We start from the raw sequence: 22967 nt of genomic DNA, 5'->3' as shown, positions 1-22967 counted from the left end.
CCTTCCTAATCAGAATAAGAATCTTTAGTACTTAAAAAAAAGACTATGGGGCTTCCCTGGTGGCGCAGTGGTTGAGAGTCCGCCTGCCGATGCAGGGGACGCGGGTTCGTGCCCCGGTCTGGGAAGATCCCACATGCCGCAGAGCGGCTGGGCCCATGAGCCATGGCCGCTGAGCCTGCACGTCCGGAGCCTGTGCTCCACAACGGGAGAGGCCACAACAGTGAGAGGCCCGCGTACCGCAAAAAACAAAAAACAGAAAACAAAAAAAACCCTATGAAACCAGCCCTATCCTATCACTTTGGTCATTTTGATGAGAGTAATTTGATGGGGATGGGATGATGATAGAGACAGATGTGGGACAGTGGAAAAGGACAAAGGGCCAGCAAGGAGGGCAAAATCAGGTGTGCCGTGGTGGGAGTGGTCTGGCCATAAAAATGGTCGTGGCCAAGAAGACTTATAAAAGCAGGAAGAGCTAATTGTTAACTGTATGTTGTTTGCATGTCTGCAATTCATATCTTCTTCGTTTCATCAAAACTTCAGTCAAATCTGCCTATACATACACAGGGTTGTGTGAATATTTTTTAAGTTATTCTTTTGTTGGAAAGTCAAGAAAGGGTCTGAGCTGACTGGGTTGATGTGTTACATAGGAGAGACAGCATACAGATGCCATCTAAATGATTCATAGACTGAATTAATAATTGGAAGTAGGAGCTAGAAGTCAGAGACTGCCTCGAGAACGTAACCCTTGAGCCTCTCTGACCAGTCCTGTCTGTCAACACTCCACTTCCTGCAACACTCTGGGATTTGTAAAAATCTTCGGGTGAGGGTGGGAAGGAGGAACAAGGAATTTTCTAAAAAACCAGGATGACAGATTCAGGCTGATCTTATCTAGATTTTAAAAGTTTTATCTGTGAGTAGGCAGGTATCCAGATTCCACCTTGCAGTTGAGGAGAGGTGTTCCTCATAAAATAGCGAGCTACCTGCCCAGGTTCTGGCCCCGAGAGCAGATAGAACTTTGGGGGATACATTAGCATTGGAGATATTGCATCAAGATTTAAAATGCATGTATCTGTTGAGTGTATGATCAGTTAAGTGAGCAGAAAACATATGTATAAGGACATTCGTTGGAATATTTTCATAATAGACAAAATTGGAAACAACTCTGTTTGGCAGATGGACTGATTGTCTATGCTGACAATCCAAAGGAATCCACAAAAGCAAATTCTACTAGAATTCCTAAGTGAGTTTGGCAAGACTGAACAAGGTTAATATACAAAAGTTTATTGCTACTATATAGAAATACAATAAACAATTGGAAAGAAAATTTTTTTTAAATGAGTATCATTTAAAATAGCACCAGAGGGCTTCCCTGGTGGCACAGTGGTTGAGAGTCCGCCTGCCGATGCAGGGGACACGGGTTCGTGCCCCGGTCCGGCAAGATCCCACATGCCGCGGAGCGGCTGGGCCCGTGAGCCAGGGCTGCTGAGCCTGCGCGTCCGGAGCCTGTGCTCCGCAACGGGAGAGGCCACAGCAGTGAGAGGCCCGCGTACCGCAAAAAAAAAAAAAAAAAAGCACCAGAAACATGAAATATTTAAGGATAAATCCAACAAAATATGTGGAGGATATGTATGTTGAAAGACCCCAAAACACTATGAAAGGTGATCTAAATAAATGTAGAGAGATATGTCATGTTCATGAATTGAAAAACAGTATTATGAAGATGTCAATTGTCCCCAGGTTGACCTATAGATTCAATGCATACTTACCCTAAGGAATATATTCCTGTTGTTAATAAATACAATAGATTCATTCCACTTTTGCTGCTGCCACCCAAGGCCTTTGGACCTTGGTCTGGTCCTGGGGAGTTCTCCCCTTTAGGAAGCATGCAAACTGCTGCTCCACTGATGCCTTAGGTGCAGAGCTGGCTGCTACCTGGGGGATGTGCCAGGGCATTCATGTGAATGGATGCACATGGGCATATGTATCTCCAGGAGCTTTACTTCCAAACAGGAGGAACATTTTTTAGATAGCCCTCTAATAACTAGTGTGCTATTTGTCCTCAGATCTAGTTCCCTTCTTGTCTCCCACTTATGCTTAGAGTTCCTTCGGGGTTCCTTCTTTTATCTAGAGCACAAGTAGCACGTTCATTTCTCCCTGCTCCATTGCACTTGCGTGTGTGCTAGACATTCTCTTAGGTTTGTATCAGGTGTCCTTGTGGGCATCTCCCTAACTGTTCTAGCTGCTGTTATCTCTGGCCTCTGGCCGATCCACTTCTCACAATTCTCTGTGTCTCTAAGCTGTTACTGTATGTCCCGGCTTCTCCCTCTGCCTGTCTTTCAGCCTCTCACGGGCCCCCCCTCTTTCCCGCACTGTGTAAAATTTTTCTCTCCCATTTGGACTCTAGATGTCATACAGAGGTCTGGGGGTCAATCCTTCCTCAAACTCCTTGAGGCCAAAATATTTGAAAGGATTCTATATCTGGCAACAAATATCTGTGCAAATATTGCTTATGAATATAAACTGTCAAGTGTGAGGATTATAAAAGAGAATGTCATTTGGATTAACCTTGCCGTATCATTTTTATACATACATAGCAAGAGGCAGTGTAGTATAACGGCTGGGAGCGAACACTCTGGGGCCAGATTTCCAGCTATAGGATCTTGGGTGAGTTACTTAATTTCTGTGCTTTGGTGTTCATATCTATAAAATAGGGATTTTAATGGTATCTATCTCATGGGGTTGCTGTGAGGCTTAAATTGGTTGTATTAAAATCATTTGGGGGGGCTTCCCTGGTGGCGCAGTGGGTGAGAGTCCGCCTGCCGATGCAGGGGACACGGGTTCGAGCCCTGGTCCGGGAAGATCCCACATGCCGCAGAGCAACTAAGCCTGTGCGCCACAACTACTGAGCCTGTGTGCTGCAACTACTGAAGCCCGCGTGTCTAGAGCCGGTGCTTCGCAACAAGAGAAGCCACCGCAATCAGAAGCCTGTGCACCGCAGCGAACGGTAGCCCCCGCTCGACGCAACTAGAGAAAGCCCGTGGGCAGCAACGAAGATCCAGTGCAGCTAAAAATAAAAATAAATTAATTAACTAAAAAAAAAATCATTTGGGGGAGTGCCTGGCACACCGTAAGTGCTACATAAATGCTAGCTATTATCATTGTGGGATAATTTCTGGATAACCTCTGGAGGCCACGAAGATGATGACAGAAATAAGCATTAACTACAAATGACAAACATAAGTTGGGGAATGAACCAGTTCTCAAAGGAAGAGCATTCTCTGTGATCTGAACAGAGACTAGCAGTCAGGGCAGAGGGCCCAGCATCTTGAGAAGGTAGTGGCATTTTCTCAAAGGATGAGACACTTCAGGCAGCTACCCCAGACACAGCTGTTTCTTGAACAGCTTTTACCTCTGTGAGGACTGAAGGATAAGAGACCAGGAAGCTGCTTGTCCTGTCCAGTTTCATGTGTATGAGTATGAGTGTGTATGTGTGCAGAGGGGGATGGGGACGGAGGGTCTTCCTTCCCCAACGCTTCATGAGCTAAGCAGAGGTTCTATCAATAACTGCATCATTGAGACTTCCCTGGTGGCACAGTGGTTAAGAATCTGCCTGCCTATGCAGGAGACACGGGTTCGAGCCCTGGTTGGGAAAGATCCCACTTGACACGGAGCAACTAAGCCAGTGTGCCACAACTAATGAAGCCCGTGTGCCACGAGCCCGTGCTCTGCAGCAAGAGAAGACACTGCAATGAGAAGCCCACGCACCGCAACGAAGAGTAGCCCCTGCTTGCCGCAACTAGAGAAAGCCCGTGTGCAGCCACGAAGTCCAAATGCAGCCAAAAAAAAATAGACAAAAACAAAACACTGCATCATTTAAAACGATGCTTCCACTAACTAGGGGGCCTGCCTTAGTTCTTGTTTCGTTCTCACCTTTACCTGGGAGAAACTCATCAGCTGGGGAGAAGTTAACAAACCTCATTTTGGTTTTTTGCAATGTAAATTCAAGACCCTGAGAATCCTGTTTACCTTTCCTGTTTTGCTTTGTTCTACCTGGCCAGTGACTCGCACACAAATTTGTTATCACATCATTTCCGCAGAGAACAGAGGCAGCAAAAGGAGATTCAAGGGTACACACATTACAGGGAACGGGCTCTTTCCGCAAATGCACGACTGGTAGAGGACATTTTCTAATTTGATTATATATTTCCAGCATGTATCCATTAAAGGCAGCGCAGTATGTTTACATGAGCTCTGTTTTCTTACAGTAGTGCTTTTTTTTTTTTTTTTTTTTTTTTTTGGGGTTTTGGGCCCCCCCCCCTTTTTTTGTTTTTCCCGTTGCGGAGCACTGGCTCCCGACGCGCAGGCTCAGCGGCCATGGCTCACGGGCCCAGCCACTCCGCGGCATGTGGGATCTTCCCGGACCGGGGCACGAACCCGCGTCCCCTGCATCGTCAGGCGGACTCTAAACCACTGCGCCACCAGGGAAGCCCACAGTAGTGCTTTTTGAATATTTTCCCTCTGACCTGAGGATTCCTGTGCATACCCTCCAACCAAACAAAAAAACAAAACAAAAAGCTCAAGCAGAGGGCAGCCAACTGGAGGAACAGGTTGAATCAGCAAAATATTGTGCCCAGGAGGGATTTAGCTACAGATAAAATAGAGAAATAAGGCTAGAGGGGCTAGTCAGAGAGTGGCCCTCGAGCTACCTAGGAGGGCAAGGACGTCATTGTGGAAAGAGTCCCTAGCTCCTTGATTGGAAGAGGGTTCAGGATATTGATTTATTTTTTTTAGGCAAAATTTTGAAAAGTGATATTTTTAAAAATTCAATTTATCATAACCTTAAAAAGCATAAAGTACTTAGGAATAAACTTCTCAAAAGGCATGGAAGTCCCCTACCCTGAAAACTACAAACCACTGCTGAAAGCAATTAATGAAGACCTAAATAAATGGAGAAAATATATATGTTCATGGGTCAGAAATCCAATGTTGTTCAGCTGTCAATTCTCCCCAGATTGGTCTATAGAGTCAATGTAAGTCCAATAAAAATTCCAACTGGAATTTTTGGGGTTAAAAAGTCGACAAGGTGAGTCTAACATTTATATAAAAAACCAAAGGTCCTTGAATAGCCAAAATGATCTTGAAGAAGAAGTATTTCATATACTTTAGATATTGATGACAAATGCTATTGTTTAGTTTAATGATTTTAAGCTTCCTTTGGGGAGAATACTAACTGATATGCCTAAGGGGGTTATTTTTGGTTTTCACCTTCTGTATGTATTTTACTGGTGGTTAATACTGAAAAGGAACGCAGTTATGACTGCCTTTGGGTCTTGGTTGGCTGACTTCTTAATTCGAAAGCTAGATAGGGTTGAGGTGGAGGTAGGCGCCAACAAGACAGATGATTTCCCTGCATGCTTCTGTTAGTTTCTAAGCGTATAGGCAAAAATTTAGCTCTAGCATACACAACTCTCTAAATTTACTAACAAAATCCCTGTGTAAATCTTAAAAGGTGGTTTATATTTATAACTGCTTCCTAACGTCTTCCCTCCTTCGGTTCTCTCTTTAGACATGCTAACCATAGGGTTTAGAAAACTGAGGCTGTTTAGAGAACGTTAGAGAATACTGGATTAAGGCCAGGATGTGTTAAACTTCTAAATGTAAATATCTACTAACATCCCATGGTGAGTGGGAGTGCAGCTAGCATTTATATTTACCATTGGTTTCCATAAATTCACATTAGCTGGGCTGCAAAGTTAATCTGGATACAAAACTTGAATGGAACTCCTTTACTATGTAAAGTCTGTGAGTGGATGTGAATGGTGATGACAGCAGCTAGAATAACAAAATTGAGGAGAGGAAAAAGGATAGCACAGCTCTCATCCTGAGCTCAATTGTTGCTAATTGGAGGACCAGTCTCAATATCCAGGCAGCTTGTTTTGGGCTCAAATGGCAGACAGATGCTCTAAAGCCCTTGGGCTCAGGTATCTTATAATTGTGGATCCAGCCAAGGACAAATTTGATTTGTAGCCACATTTTGACCTCTCTATAGTGCAAAGTGCTGGGACTTGTTCCCACTTTGCCCCTCTCTTTCAGATTGTTTCCATCACAGTTCCCCACTCCCAACTGCTTGTCAATTTCCAGAACTACGTCCATATTTTACTAACAGTCCTCGAGAGATTGAATTCCAGAAAGAATGATGGGAAAGAAATGAGACCAGAGGAGAAGGCAGGGCAGACTCATTGTAAAGGTCACTATGAAACTGACCCACTGGCTATTTGGGGGCAGAAAACACACAACATTCACTTGGGAGGTATTACACTTCTTGGAAGACCATGTCTGCCTCTCTAGTGCACATTTTATATAGGTAAAACCGAATTTAAAGAAGAGTGAAGGCAAGTTTGAAGGGAAAGAATGTCATGAGAGCAAGACAATTTATGCTCGGTGTATAAGGGGGTTGTGTTTGGTGACAGTTGAGAAGTTTCATAAACTAAATCGTGTATCATGAGTTTCAAATTTTCAGTGACCAGATGTCACAATTACCTCTCATAAAATTATGAGGACCCTGTAAATGCTGTCACCAATAGGTGTGCCCTTGGGTATATACCTTAAAAATAGCTCATATTGATGATTAGGCTTATGGGTAGGCACCCTGAGAAGCTGTCTATCCCGATTAGGACACAGCCTTCGCATTAGAGCTCCCTCACCACACACGCTAATGCACTTTGCATACAAACAGTAAAAAACATCGGGGCACTAATTAAAACTTCCGCAGATTTCTTTATTCAGGTTAGAACTAAATAGCCCCAGGCATCTGCCCTTTCTCTTTAAAACACTGAAGTTGGCCATTACAAGGAAAAAGAAACATTTGTGAAAGAAATTTCTAAGAAAGAAATATTTGTGAAATTGTAAGAGATAACATGCATCTTTCCTTATACATCATACTGATCTTACCCCCTCTAGATACGTGCCGTTGAGGAGTCACTACTTGTGGCCACTGAGCTCTCAAAATATGGCTAGTCCAAACTGAAATGTGCTGTGGTTATAAAAGGCACACTAGACTTTAAAGATTTAGTGTAAAAAAAAGTAAGCTATCTTCTGAATAATTTTTATATTGTTACATGTTAAATAGTTTGGATACATGGGGTTAAATACAATGCTAATTTTTTTAACCTTTTTTAACAGTGGCTACTAGAATTTTAAAAGCACCTATGTGGCTCGCATTGTATTTCCATGGATAGCACTGTTCTAGGTTTTTAACATAAGAAACTTGTTATAACTGATTCATTTTGTTGTGAAGCTGAAACTAACATACCATTGTAAAGCAATTATACTCCAATAGAGATGTTAAAAAAAAAAAAAAGAAACTTGTAAAAAGAAAGTGATCAACAGGCAAGATACTGATTCAAGATATTTCTCTTATCTAAACAGTTAATATTTATTCAAAACCAACTATGTGACCAACACTTTGCTAAATGTAAAGGAGCTTACGATTTCAGCAGGAAGAACACTAAAAGGCACTAGTGTCTAGTCACTCCTTGGCTGGAGATTGGAAATGAAGGGTATTATACCTACAGTACTTTCACATGAACAATCTTCCACGATGAATCAGATGAGCCAGGGAACAGTTACACGAAGAGACAAAACCATGGGATCTCAGAATCTGGAGCAAGTTCAAACCTTGGTGGTAACCGATTCCAAAGCTTTCATTTTAAAAAGGTTTGGTTGAGGGGTGGGAGAGGGGCTGCTACGAAGCCTTCTCTGTCTAGGAAGAGTGACTTGCCCAAGGCTACACAGAATCTATTTTTGGTCTCTGCAGACCAGTCAGAAAAAAGCATCCTTCTGGGCAGACCAATCAGAAAACAGCCCCTCCTCTTTAGGTGAACCCTGGGCTTGGTGAGAACAGTAGAGGCTTGGTTTCTCTTTGGCCAAACACCTCTGTATACAAATACAGGCAGAGGCCCTGAGAAAGGTCACTTTCCTCTGATCCTCTCATCACAGTTAGGATAGTTCCAGCTTTTCAAAGTTTTACTTTTTCCCCCTTCTAAGGGTCACTGTAGGAAAGCAATACGACTGTCACAGTCCTTGTTGATTTCAGGTTGTAAGGAAATCCCTTTATTATTTCGGTTGTTTCAGGAGTTTCAAAGGTATGCTTCAACCTTCCTAAGTGTGATGTGAATCCATGTTCCTTATTAAAAATATGTTTAATATTTTTATACAGGCATATCTCATTTTACTGTGCTTTGCTTTATTGTACTTCCATTGTGTTTGGAAGAGTTTTTTTTTTTTAAAACAAATTGAAGGTTTGTGGCAACCCTGCATTGTCAGATGATGGTTAGCATTTTTTAAACAAAGTATTTTAAAATTAAGGTATATACATTTTTTAAGACATAGTACTGTTGCACACTTAATAGACTGTAGTATGATGTAAACATTTCTATGCACTGGGAAACCAAAATATTTGTATGACTTTATTGTGCTGTTCACTTGATTGTGGTGGTCTGGAGTGAATCCCTGATATCTCCAAGGTACGCTTGTATTTTTTAAAGTTAAATGAAGAACTTTACAATCATATATAACAGGATTTTTGGTACAGTACTTTTGTGTTATCAGGAAACCCATCAAGTTTTGGATTATAGGCCATTGCAGCACGAAGTTGAACTAACCTGTGGGAGCCAGTGTTTTGGGGTTTTTTTGGGTGTAATCCAAGATTTTTTTATTTTTTAAGTTTTTAAAAATTGTTTGTAAGGTGATAAACTCACTTCTTGAGGGCTCACTTTGAGGCCTGCCACTACCAGCTTTGAGATATAATTGACACATAACATTATGGAAGTTTAAGGCTTGCAATGTGTTGTTTTGATATATCTATAAATTGCAAAGTGATTACCATCATGGTTTTAGTAACCACCTCCACTGTGTCACATAGTTACCATATCTTTTTTTGTGGTGAGAATATTTGAAATCTACTCTTCGCAACATTCAAGTACACAGTCTTTATATTAATCTTAAGTTCTCATTTTGATCTTAGGCATTTTCACCCCCTAAAGTTAACATTTTTTTCTTCTAACTTTAAGGAAATAGGAAATGTATGTATGAATTGTTTTTTAATTTTTAAAAAATTATTTATTTATTTATTTATTTGGTTGTGCCGTGTCCTAGTTGCTGCATGTGGGCTCCTTAGTTGTGGCATGCAAACTCTTAGTTGCAGCACGCATGTGCGATCTAGTTCCCTGGCCAGGGATCGAACCCAGGCCCCCTGCATTGGGAGCATGGAGTCTTAGCCACGGCACTGCCAGGGAATTCCCTGAATTTTTATTTCTATGGGTTCTTCTTTAAGATCCATTTCCCTTAATAGTTAATAATTTTTTCTATCCTTTTTGAAGCTATGAACTGCCGTTACTCATGGTTTGTATTCAGTAATTTCTAGATAATTATTTTTGTTTCTTTGAAATTTTTGCTAATAATTTAGGATTGAAGATTTTTTCTCTGCACATAGATTTCTAATTTTGGATCTCACTGCTTATTTCTATAAACTATGGTCTTGAATATAATTTCTCCCATTTTCTTGATGCAGTTGAGTTGCAGAAGTTGGTCACTGATTTTGTTCCTGTTTGTTTATAGAAGGCTTATTTCTTTGTGATTGACCTTATTCATCATCTTTGATGAATAACTTTCCAATTGGAATATAATTGTTTTCTGGCTTTTGTATATTATTGATAACCAAAATATTAGTTTCTTATGGGCAAGTTGCATTTACATACAGTAAGCTCTCTGTTTCTAAACTCCAAACACCTAGAAAGTCATTTTTAAAAGATTCTTTTAGTCATATTTTAAAAAATGATCCCCAAATTTTATAATGTTTCAAAATGCTTTGATAAATGTATTACAAGAGAATGATATTCAAGAGCTTCAGGATTATGGATTATTGCTTTCTAATACAGTATATAAATTGAATAAAATGTTCTGAACCTGGATTTCATGGCTTTTGTGGACTCCCTCTCATTGACTTTGTTTTCACACTTCCTATAGAGTAACTCACAGTTTGCCAGAATATTAAATTAGCCAGAATATCCCATTTCCAACCCCAAGAACAACAGAATCAACAAACGCCCCTAGGTTTAGTAATATATTCTTCCTTCCATTCAGAATGCACCAACTTACTGAAACAGTCCCAACATTTAGATCACAGAGTCGAACAGTACCACCCCAGATTTAGATGCTGTCCGATTTAACCTCAAAACTGATTCTCAGTGTCTGTATGCTAATAGTCCAGTGTGACTGACTGACCTAATGGTACCTGGAGGGATAAATGTCGTGAGCGACTATTCCATAGTAAAGGAAACAAAACTCGCTGTGATCTCCGTTAACACCACCCCAAATTATACATTGGTAGTGTCTGTTTCCCCAACCAGATTGTGAGCCTGGGGTGTGTCCTGAGGTTGTTATAGTCTACTTTGTTTTCCCTGATTCATCTAGCCCAGGGCTTTGCATGTGGTGAGCACTCAGAAATGTTTATGAATTAGAAATAGATAAACATTTAAAATGGGCTTTGGAAAGCACTTCCTTTACAGATGCGGCACTGGGTGTCCGCTGGTGCCAGTGAGGCCTCCCAGAGCTCTCTCCTCTGCACACAGCCCTGTGTTCAACAGAACTAGAGAAGATGGAAGAAGTACGGGGTCCTGGGTCTGCTCAGGGCCTGAGACGGCAACGTAGGGACCCTCCAGCGAAGAGCACAGCAAGGGAAGGAGGGCGGGGAGAAGTGTTCTGGTGGAGAAGCCTTGGTTTCTAGTCAGGACCTGGTGCTTCCAGGGGCAGTTCTCACTTATTTTGGGGTTTCCTTTTCACATCTATCACATATAGGTATATATTGTGGGCTAGTATATAGGATAAGAGACCAGTGCTCTGCAAATGTCAGTATGCACACGAATCTGATGGGCTGGGCATCTTGTTAAAAGGCAGATTCTGAGTCTTAGGTCTCAGGTGGCGTCTGACATGCTCTGTCTCTAGCTAGTTCCCGTATGATGCCCACACTGAGGATCCATGGACCACACTTTGAGCAGAGACCGGGGACCCGTTTAATTCATCCCTGCGTGTCTAATCCTGTGAATGCAGTGGAGCGGGCCCTTAATAACTACCTGCTGAAAAAAAACATTTCTATATTACATACCAAAGCTGTAGAGCTTTCAGTTCAGAACCGGGCCCTTAGAGGAGGAAAAGGAGGATTTTGAATTCCAAACACTTTACTTTTAATATCAAAAGCCTGGTGGACTGAGAGCACAGAAAGTTTACCAGGAGGCACGCAGTTGGGAACCACCGCTGGTTTTGGCTCAAAACTACTTCGAGGTCATCCAACGGTGAAGAAGGAAGGATGGGAGACACAATGACAGGTGAAGTCCGAGTGGATGCCTAAGAAAGGGTCCCTGCAAACTGCATGCTTCAGGGGTCAGGCCCCAGAGGGAGTTCCAGAGCAGCAAGGACAATTTCTCCATCTCCCAGGGCAGTGCCTGAGGAATGGATCCCTAAGGTGAGGACAGCCTCATGGAGCTGAGCCCCCTGAGAGAACTTAAACTGGCAAGTGCAAGAGTTCCAGAAGTTGGGCTTGTGATCTAAGTCGTGTGCTATGCAAGTTAGCAAGAAATAAATATTGTTATTGTGTATCTCTGTGGTGCATCAGCGAATTTTAAATTTGCTCCCGATGTCTGATATTGGGCTGCACCTGAGGTGGAAAACAAAAGGCAAACAGAAGGGTGAATAAACAGAAGAGTCACGGAAGATGCCAGACAACTGTTGCGTGGATGAATAGCAGTTTCCCAAGTGTCTCCTCCCTGGCTGATCTAATGCATTGCACTTATTCGATTATGAACGTAAGCGGTTGGGAGGATGAAACATTCCCAAGAACTCCAGCGGGTCTTTTTTTTTTTTTTTTTTTTGCGGTACGCGGGCCTCTCACTGTTGTGGCCTCTCCCATTGCGGAGCACAGGCTCCGGATGCGCTGGCTCAGCGGCCATGGCTCACGGTCCCAGCCGCTCCGCGGCACATGGGATCTTCCCGGACCGAGGCACGAACCCGTGTCCCCTGCATCGGCAGGCGGACTCTCAACCACGGCGCCACCAGGGAAGCCCTCCAGCAGGTCTTTGGTGACCCAGGCAAGCAGAAATGTTCAAATGTGGAATTCACATGCCCCTCACAGGTTGTCCTCACGGAGGACCAGAACCGATACAAGGTCACTCTCAAAGATGGGGTTCAGACAGATCCTATTCCAGATACGTGAAGAAGCGGGGGCAGACATAGCAGAAGACCTGCCTTAAAGAAATCGTGCTGAAGAGGGTGGAGTGCTTTCGTTTGTTTACTTGTGTTTAACTATGAACCACTTGAAAGCCACATGCCAAGGTTGGCATTGTCTGCTATGCAATACCTCCCACCCCACCCTCAGCAGGGTGCTGTGTTCCATCCTCCTTTACCCCACAAGATGAATGGGGAGTCTGAGAACCCAGCTCAAGACGTGCTGGACTCTCACAGGCATGAGTCCAGTTGCAACATCTGATGGCTTGGGAGGGGCGTCTTCTACCCCAGCCTCCTCTGGAGCTCCTGCACCACCCAAGCGGACAACTGGGGGAGTGGGTGGGATCATATATCAAGTAATGGCAGGACCCTGGGGCCCTGGACCTTTAAAAGGAGAGGACTCAGAACTTGGTGCCCTGGAAGATCATGGACGGTTATGCTTCTAATACTTTGTCTCTTTGCTAATTTCCTCAAGCTTTGATCTCAGAATTGTCCCGGGACCTTGGAACGCCAGGCTCCTACTTGCGCTGGGTGAAACCCTTAGCTGGTAACAGTTCAGATTCCCAGGTCTGACCTCAAACTTGGTGACAAATGTCCGGGATTTCTGGATACACGTCCAGAAAACGTTTTCTCTCCTTCCTCCTTCCCTCCCTCCCCCTTTTTTCCTTTTTTTCTGATTCCCCTCTTTCTTCCCCCTTGGGTAGAGTTAGGCAGCATGGTGTTTGTGATATCTCTGGCCATGCTCCTCACTCCTCTTTGGCCTCACAGACCAGACTTTGATGTCCTGCCCAGGCACGCCTAGCAACTATCCCTTCCCCAGGTTTTTTTTCGCCTTTGTTATTTGTCTCAGCCAAAGCCTCACAACTGTAGCAAAATACAGAGAGAGGAGGGCTGAAGGCCACCCTTGGGAGAAAGCCCAGATGGGGATCATGGTGCCTGGCAGCCACAGAGGAGAAGCCAGAGGGGTGGTGAGAGAGTCAAAGGATTAGCATTTCAGAGGCAAGGAGAGCCATTTAGGGAGGGAGGTAAGCATCAGTGCCGATCTTTGCAGACACGCTATCTGTAGAAATGTCAAAGGGAACGTGTACCTTTTGAGGAAGGGCGTTTTATTGCCGAGGGGGTGGTGCAAGGGGCGGCCAGGTAACAGGGGTAAAGGAACTTATGAGAAAGCCTCATTTAAAAGGAAAGGAAATTGCTTCCCAGTATGGCTACTATAGGCGATGATCTCCATTTTCTAAGTCTCAGTGTCTTCATCTGTAAAGTGAACATAGAATAGTTATCAAGTTTAATTATTTGCCTCCATAGTAGCTAAATATGTAAAATAGGGCTTGGCACAAAGTCAGAGCTCAACAACCATTTCTTCTTCTTCCTTCTCCTCTTTTTCATTACTCTTAAATCTTGTTACAGACTCTGGACTTTGTACCTAAAGGTAAGCAATTATTATTATATTATGATTTTAGTTGTCAGAGATATTGACCTTGAGTTAAAATTGTAACTTTTTATGAGCACACACTTCCCATCCTTAAATTTTGCGGACATAATTTCCTTCTTTTTCTGTGCAGCTGAATTCATTTGAATCTCAGCACCCAGGCAAGTTACAAGGATCCGAAATAATGCTATCGCCAGCCAAGCAAAGTTACTGTACCGAGCCGAGCCTTTCGTTGAAAGATTATCTGCTTTTAAATGTCTTACAGGGAAGAGTCTCCTTTGCCTCTTGGGATCCTCCTTGCTTCTTTGATCAGGATTTATTTCTTAGGTGTCTTGTTTATCTGTGTTACAACTTGTTTTAGCATATGTGGGTTTTCTCCCATTTATTGGAATCTACTAGAAGTGAAAGGAATGACGGGGGGGAAAAAAAAAGCATATTGCCTCACCAGGTGGAAGTTATTATTTACAACCAGACAGAAAGGCAGAAACAACACTGATCTGCTTTTGGTGGTCTTTACACACAATTTGGTAACTGAAAATTGGTTGGGGGTGAAGAGGTAACGTCACTGGTGGTAGCACATACTTTTCCTAAGTTTGCTTTAGTATTACTGGAAGGTCCTTCAGGGCAGATCTGATGGCTTCTAGCTCTCTTTTACCCACGCACCAGGGCTATAGATTTGTTAAATTTATTGGTTTCTTTTTTATGCTTAATAATCCACCACCGCAAAAGTCTTGACTCAAATTTTCTGGGACCCTATTTTCGTTTCCAGGGCATCTGAGTTCTTAACGTACCTTTAAACCTTAACACATTGCTTATTGCTTCCAGATACTGAAGCCATCCTGTCTTTATTGGAAATGCTGTGCTACCCCTACTCAATTGCAAACAGTGGTAAAGGAATGCTATATTGGTGGCCTATTGTTCTAGGCTGGCAGACCCTGGAAGACATCTGTAACATGTTTTTTAAGTATTAGATTTTTAAAGCGAATATTTACAGGGTCAGCTATTTAATGTTTTTCACTAATTAGACCAATCCCTTACAGTTTGCCCCTTTGTGTTTTATGTTTATTGTGATCTATATAACACACAAGAATACAGAGTCTTTACTATAGTAAAAAATGTAACAAGTAATTAAGTAACATTCTTCCTGGCCAGGGTCATTTTAGCTACATCTTCCTCCCTTCCCTTCTTCCTTTTGTTTTTTGTTTTTTTTTTTTTTTTGTGGTACACGGGCCTCTCACTGTTGTGGCCTCTCCCGTTGCGGAGCACAGGCTCCGGACTCGCAGGCTCAGCGGCCATGGCTCACGGGCCCAGCCGCTCCTCGGCATGTGGGATCTTCCCGGACCAGGGCTCGAACCCGTGTCCCCTGCATCGGCAGGCGGACTCTCAACCACTGCGCCACCAGGGAAGCCCCTTCCTTTTGTTTTGAAGATTCCCCAGGCCTGTGCCTTCAGGGGACCCGTAATTAATAGGACTTTGTTCTCAGTGGGTCCTCTGTTCTCCTGGCCCACCTCTCTCTGAGTGATGTATTGGAACAACCAACGGGGTCCAGGTGTTTTTATTCTCCCATTCCCTTAGGGGCCTGTGGTCTCTGAGTTTCAGGCCTTGGATTTCCAGAAATCTTAGCTGGGGAACACTGAGTGGCCTTGCCTGCCATCTCTGCTTTAAGTGCTATAGAGCTGTGAGCAAAGAACATCTCTGGAGGAGGGGAAAAACTGCCCACCAGCTGGGATCTGGAGTGAAGTTCTACCCTGCGTTACAGGATTCCTGGAAAGATGATATCCAGAGCCAGTGCCATGCTCTTTGTAGGACTAAGTTAAGTAGTGATGTGTCACTGACATCTGGTTTTCCCTGGAGATGTTTACATGCAACTGTTCTATGAAATCAGTCCACCACGCAAACCCATCTTACTGAGAAAATGTGTGCAGATGATTTAACTTAATGACTTAGTTGAGTTGAATGGCTTCCAGTAGCACAGTAATGGGTTTTGAGAAGTTTTGAAAGAGAAGAGAGGAAAAGCTGGTTTCCCATCTCATTCAAATAATTTTCCATTCCTCAGGGGAAGAAAGGAAGGTCTGAGAATCCAGCAGAATTAGTACAGGTTACCCGTTACTTCATTTTATAACGTTTGGCACGGAAACCATGTAAGTCAGTTAAATCTGTTTACTTGGCTCTTCCAGGCACCCCATGTGGATGGGGTCTGGGTTGGAAGTGATGGTGCAATGCTCTTCTGCTGAGATGCCTTCCTGGAGAGAAGCAGGTCTGTTTTATAATAAGCCGTCCTGGCAACACCTGGATTCTAATGGGTTCCTTAGGGACCCAAGGGCTTCCTTGAGCCTTTATCTGCAGCAGTCCCTCCTGCAGATGAAAAACCTGCGGAGCCCATCACTGACTCCTCAAGCTGTTGTGGAAAAGCTCTGTTTGGGGCCACCTGGTTCAATTCCTGCTCTGCTCTTCACCAGCAGGTGACTTTGGGCAAGTCATGAAACCTCTCTGCACCCTGAGGAGAAGTCTCTCTTTCAGAGGACTGTTGTAAGGATCGCATGAAACAGCAGATGTAAACGTGCCTTACAATCTGTAAACCAATATAACAATGCATTCTAAAAATAATTATTCCTCACACTGACAGCAGAAGAGCATGTTTTGGGATAGAACATGGTAGTGGAGAGGGCAGAAGATATGTGAAGTATTAAGGATTCTTTGAGGGAAAATATCAATTTTCCAGACATGTTCCAAAAGGGCATGATGGGTGCTTGCAAAAAGATAGACTTATAGGGATCTGTCAAGTGCAGTGCTTAGCAGGGGCCATAGGCTATGTTTGTACCACAGTGGAACCAACCTCAGCATGTCTTAGCAGAAGGTGAGAGAGTGGAGGCTGCACCGGGCAGGTGAGGACGACAACGCTAATGATCTTGATGTCAGCTGAACAGGGACCCTGTTAGGTGCTGACTTGCATCACCTTGTTTCTTCTCCACAATCATCAACTCTACTCTGTTATCTGCATTTTACTCTATAAACTTGTCAAAATTTACAGTCAGAAAGTAGCAGAATGGGAATTCAAAGTCAGGCCTGACTCATTTTCCAACCCACACCCTTAACCCACTGTTAAAGGGAAAGAAATATAGCAAGGCTTTTGTTTCCTCCCTGAAAGTGCTGATAGAGAAACTCTCTTCCTCTACTCTACCAGGAGTAACCCCAGAATTCCTTGGGATCGCCTAGTAAAATACAATTAGAAAGGGAGGCGGAGATTATGCCATGTGGCTGCAATTATTGCTTATGATTAGCTAGAAGCCAAGGCACCTCTGAGAACAGTTAGTCCTTTTGAGATTTCAGGATAGATGTTTAAATGCAATACTCTGCCCTGCGTGAGGACAGACACGATGCTTTTGGTTTCTAAGGATTCCCTTCGGCATCCAGCTCATGCCTCATCATTAAAGAAATACTTGGTGACCAGTAGAATTAATAGAAATGAAAACAAACCCCCAAATTATCTCTAGACCCTTTCCCTTCATCACTTCTAAAAAAACAAAAACAAAACAAACAAACAAAAAACCAGCTCTGAAGTTTGTGGCTCTGAGAACTTCTGTAGCTAAGCTCTGAAAGCAAGACTCTATCAGTTCTCTGGGCAGGCAAGGCCCACTGGACTCTGCTAGTGTGGACCTTTCACTGCCATCTTCCTTCTGATTTGAAATGTCCATTGAATCCAAATCTGGGGGAGGGAGCAGATACCACCAGAAGGGAAGTGGAGCTATTTGGCTTTTCATTCATGACTTTTGGTCCTCCATGGTTTTGTCTTGTTCTTCTCAGGTTGTGCTTACAAATAAACATGAAAGCCTCAACAAAATGGATGGAGAACGCTTATGTAATAGTTGCTGAGTTATACATTCCTCATAGTTTCTTTGTGCTAAGAGTCTCTCTTTTCCTTTTTTTTTTCATTCCTTGATCAACTCCACACACATTTGAATCATTGTGAACCGTAACTCCGAGGAGTTTTACTGGAGAGGAAAAAACAATGATGTCAGAAGGCAACGGGCTCTTTTATCTGGTGCGTAGGTAAAAATCGTGCATTGTCACTGGGAAGATGATGGGCCTGGGATCGTACGAATGGTGCTTGCTCGATAGTGTGTGAGAAAGGTCTGGGTGAGATGTTGAAGCTCCTGGGCCCAAAGAGATGATGCACAAAGCGCTTCAGAAAGCACATGACCTGCAAAACGAAATCACCAGTCCTGCTTCTTTGTGAAAGGATTCTGATCCAGGTACACTAGACGTTAGTCAAGTCTGTACGTAAGAGATTGTCCCAGCTTCCATCTTGTACTCCTGCTGTTGGGGAGCCCACTTTCTGGTGTATAATATTCTTTACAGGTAGTTTTGTAGGTAATTTACAGAGTGGCACAGTGGAAAGACCCTTATCCTAGAGATCAGGTGGCCACAACCTTCTTGGTTGTGCTACTTACCACTATTTATTGATAATTTGACCTTGCCACTTAACCTTTCTGAGCCTCAGTTTTCTACTTTGCCTACTTCACAGAATAGCTGTAAGCATAAATTCAGTAGTGTCTGTGAAAAGACTCTAAAAGCTGTAAGGCACTAGGCAAGTTTAAATTTTCCTTACAATTTTTGAAAAGGCAGGGTCATTGTTAGTAAGGGATAGATGGAATGGAGAAAAAAGTGGTTTTAATTTTGCTCAAATGTCTATGGTGAAGTCATATAAACTGGAGCTGTTTTTATTGTATGCACCAGTTTTGATTATGTAGGATTCATTTATGTGACCAAATAGAAGTATGTTGAACAGGTGTATCAGTTTACAATAAAAAAAATCAGAAGCTGATTTATTTGGTAACCACATTGTAGCAAAAGTACTGGCATACTTTTTAATCCATGGTCAAGGCGATAAAAAGTCTGATTTATGGTTGCTTTGCACTGCTTAGGTAACATTTATATAATTATTCTACTTATTTAGAATCAAGTTATAGTAATTACTATAATTATAGCTAATCAGAATTACTTAGCTATTCTACTGATGCAGATTACTCCTTCATTAGGTAGAGAGAACACCTTCTTCCCCAACCCTGACCCCCCCTCCCCGAATTCAAATACCTTATATTTACATAGTACTCTGTAGTTTTCAAAGCCTTTCACAGATACTACTTAATTTGAGGCTTACATAATATAAACTTTGTTTTTCTCTCCAAGTAACAAGGGAGGTGAGACATTGGTGATTCTAACAGTCCCACAATGCTAAGTTAACCGTAAGGATGTTGTGAAATCAGGTTCTTTATTAGATGCTCTCCCAGCACTTCCTCCCTTTCCTTGTGGCTCTTGCCACGATTGTATTTATAATTAATTTCTGTGATGACTTGGGAAAGTTCTTTCTTTCCCAGGAGATATTAAGTTCCATGAGGGCAAGAGCAGTCTGTTTGCTCACCTCTGTGGCCCCAGCTCCCCACACAGTGCCTGGCACTTAGTAGGGGCTCAGTAAAAGGCTGATGAAAGAATAAATGAGTCCAGGACAGTGCTTGTTATGCTATAAAGGATCTACTTATTTGAGGCTTTCTGGGAGAAATTTCTTTGTGGTCTTACTATTGCAAATAACATTGCTTCTTTGAAACCGTTTGTTCTTAGCTCATGGACACTCGCAGCTGCGTACCCATTCATCTTCTCCTGCTCTTCTTGGCAGCAGGAAAGCTTTGAAATAAATTGTGGCTGCCCCTTAGCAGATGAAGGACTTCATGGTATGTACTTTGTGCACTGGCCACTTTCCTGCTTAAAATTTGTGCCCCATTCCTTACTTTCCCTTATTTTTCTTTACTCTCCTTTCGTTGATTATAATGCATATTTTATGTGTCCTTTATTGTCTTAAATATATTTGGCAGCTAGGCAGTTTACAAAAAAATAGTACTCATAGGAATGACCTTTAATGACCTTTAATGTAACAGATAAAAGTTAGAATTTCAAGAATGGGATATTTTCATACGACAGCAACTCATTTCAAATTTTTGTTTTTTTAATTTCATGGTGAGGTAATGACAGGAAGAAAAAAACAACTCAATGTTCATACTGAGATTCTTAGGTTATAGCAATGTAAGATCCTACATAGAAATGGGGACTTATGTGTAGAGGGTGTGTGAGAACTAAGAAAGTCATTTGAATAGTGCCTGGGCCAGAAAGATTGGTTTCTCTTAGTCTACTTCCTCATTCCTTTAGTTTTGGAGACATGAGTAAGGTAGGTTCTTCTCCGGCCCACAGGAGTTTTGCTTTGCTTTTCCTCTAGGCTTTAGGGATGTCAATGAATGGAGAACCTATTTTCCACACTGAAAGCTTGGTCCAGCCTCGACCTTCTCAGGCATTCTTTTTGACTTGAGAAAGGCTGTCTGACCCACTGCATCCCTGAATTAAATCTTAGAAATAGTTCCAGCCACGATTTCCACAGTGCTCAAGCCTTCTCTGTGCTTTTGAGAGCTTCGTGACCCCCGCTTATGGGAGGCAGGGAGTTTTGTTTACACGTGAAGCACCACTTTCAGTTACACTCATGATTATGTGACGTTCGGTATTTGCTATGTCCTCAATCTTGGCCAACACAAATATGTTATCACATTCGACCTTCCTTAGCATAAGAATGACTTTGGAAGCCCACAAGATTTTCTAATATACAAATAATGAAGGAAATGAGAGCACCTGCAAAAGGAAGGAAAGCCTCCAACTGCAGATTAGGAGATAAAACCTAACAAAGCCAGCCACGTTCCTGTTAAGTGATGGTCCCTTCCAAGAATGTGGAATGCTATGACCGCTTGTATGGAATGCCTGCCCTGGTCTGCTTGTTCTAACACGAGTAGTCCCTGTCAGCCAGCCAGGGAAAATCTTCTGATCCACTGTTGCTGAATGGACCCCCCAAGCATTCATCCCAGGGCTTCCCTGACCCCCACCCAAGAGACAGAGAAAGCTCCTGGTACCATTATTACCCTTGAACTAAGTTCTTTGAGGGCAACAACTACAATAGCTAGTCCCAACCCTTCTCCCTTTTCCCTTGCCGCCATTCCCTTCCACCCCTACCCCAAGTATTAAAGTTCTTTTTATGAAGACAGTACTCAAGGTTGGGAGGAAAGAGGCTCCCTGCTTATTTGTACTAGAGAGAAATCTTAGCTTCTATTAGCCTCAGTTTCATCCTCTGAAAATAATCAGACTAGGTGATCTTCAGAGTTCTTGTACCTTTTTTTGTTTTTTGTTTGTTTGTTTGTTTTTGCGGTATGCGGGCCTCTCACTGTTGTGGCCCCTCCCGTTGCAGAGCACAGGCTCTGGAAGCGCAGGCTCAGCGGCAATGGCTCATGGGCCCAGCCGCTCCGCGCTTGTTCCTTTTTTATACTGTTAATTCCATTTCCCTACTTCCAAAGATGCTCCAGCTTCTCTTGGTTGCTCATTTGACCTTCTCTAGATTGTCTTTTCTTTTACTCCTTGTTGGAATAGCAGGCTCTGTGTTCAGACTATCTAGTTTCAAATCCTTGCTTTGTGATTGCTAATTATGAGATCTTAAGCAAATTCCTAAAACTTCCTAAGCCTGTTTCTTCATTGGAGGGGAAAAAAACCCAAAATCCTTATTTATGGCTGTTTCCCAGGTTTGTTGCGAGAATTAGGCGAGGAAACCCGTGTCCAACGCTCATGTTCTTTCCTTTTCTTCTCTGCCCCCCTCCATTTTTCTCCCCTTCCTCGCCTTCTCTGCCACTCTGCCTACCATCTCCTTTTCTCCCTACTTTACTCATTTCTCCTTCCTCTTCTCATACTCCTTCATACAGCTTGGTTAAAGCAGAATCTAAAAAGGACCAGCAGTCAGATACTGGGTGGGAATATTTGAGTCCCTACTTCTGCTTCTTCTAAACAAGGTTTGCTTTGCCCCATGCACAGCGAGTAAAAATGCTGAGACACCGAGGTTTGCAGCAAAGAGTTTTGACTCCCAAGGCAAGCAAGAAGACGGGAGAACAAGATTCAGGCCTGCCTTCCGGAAGCGGAGCAGCTGGGGGCAGGGTGGTGCGTGGGTAGTATTTATAGGATAACGAATAAAGCAGCAGGGTGGTTTGAGGCGTGGGGGCCGTGGGGAAATGTGATTAGAAAAAAGGCGCCGTAATTGTCAATCTGCGCAGGCGTAACTAACTACGGGCCGCTGCACGTGCCAACGTGGCCGTGCTTAGTACGATCTGAGGGTGGAGTTTTCAGGCTTCTGAGGTCAAAAGGTCACCGAGCAGACACTCTTGAATGCCCAGCTGGAGGGTCGGTGGTCCTATCCAGTCTTAACCGGCTCAGCTCCGACTAGACACAGCTGACTCCAAGTTCCTGGAAAACAACTCAGGGGAGCATCTTATCGTTTGAGCTACGTGCTGCTGGGATGACGTGCAAGTCTTAAAACGGCCGTGATTAGTGAACGCAGGTGAAATGGGTTTGACTAATAGTTACCCATAGTTTCACCTCTACGTCCCGTCGGGACTGGGGAGGCCAGCCCAGAGGCCCTGTGTCCCTGATACCGGGAGGTAACAGGAGGGGGATCCCAATGGCTTGGAGCTGCCTGGACCAGGTGAGTAGTGTTTGTTTGCATTTCCTTTCAAAACGGATACAAGCATATTTAGTCCCTTAAAAAGTCCTTGTGGGGTGAAGCAACGACCTCACTTTAGTTCAGGAAGCTTCTTAAAACATCCACGGCCTCATAGATGCGGTAGGTTTTTAGAGCGGTCTCCCTTGTGGAACTGTGACAACCGCTCTTACTGAGGGAAGGATGGAGAAGTGGAGAGGGGGGAACAAAATAAAAGTTTGTATAGGTAGGTGCCTGGTGAATTTTGGAGTTGGTTTGGTAAGGAATTCGTAGTTGAGTTTTAGGAAAGGTTTCTTTTTCCGTTCTTTCTTTCTAAACCCTGTCTGCTATATCCCGAGCCTCTGCTGCTTACGAAGCAGTGATGGTAAAACTACATTTACGGAAGAGATGGAGAGCACGTGACCAGGATCCCACATGCAGTGTGGTGATTAACTTTCGCTTCATGTGCCCACCCCTACGGATTTGCAGTGTGTGCCTAGAATGTTGCCTTGAGAAAGATGCAGTGGCAGCACTTAGAATCAGAGAAAGAGAGTGCTACAATTTCTTGTCAGTGTCTGCCACCAGGCAAGGCAAGAGCAGTGGGTATGTAGGGATACTTAGTTACCAGGTGCAGATTAAGATGTAAAATGGTGACATCACCGTCATAAGCAGGAAGGAAAATAACCTAAGCTGCTCCAAAGCAGCATG

The sequence above is a fragment of the Aethalodelphis obliquidens genome, unplaced genomic scaffold (genome assembly GCF_003676395.1).
Source record: "Aethalodelphis obliquidens isolate GAN/ISIS:26980383/991018 unplaced genomic scaffold, ASM367639v1 scaffold10, whole genome shotgun sequence".
Lineage (NCBI taxonomy): Eukaryota > Metazoa > Chordata > Mammalia > Artiodactyla > Delphinidae > Aethalodelphis > Aethalodelphis obliquidens.
This window is presented reverse-complemented; position numbering follows the sequence as displayed.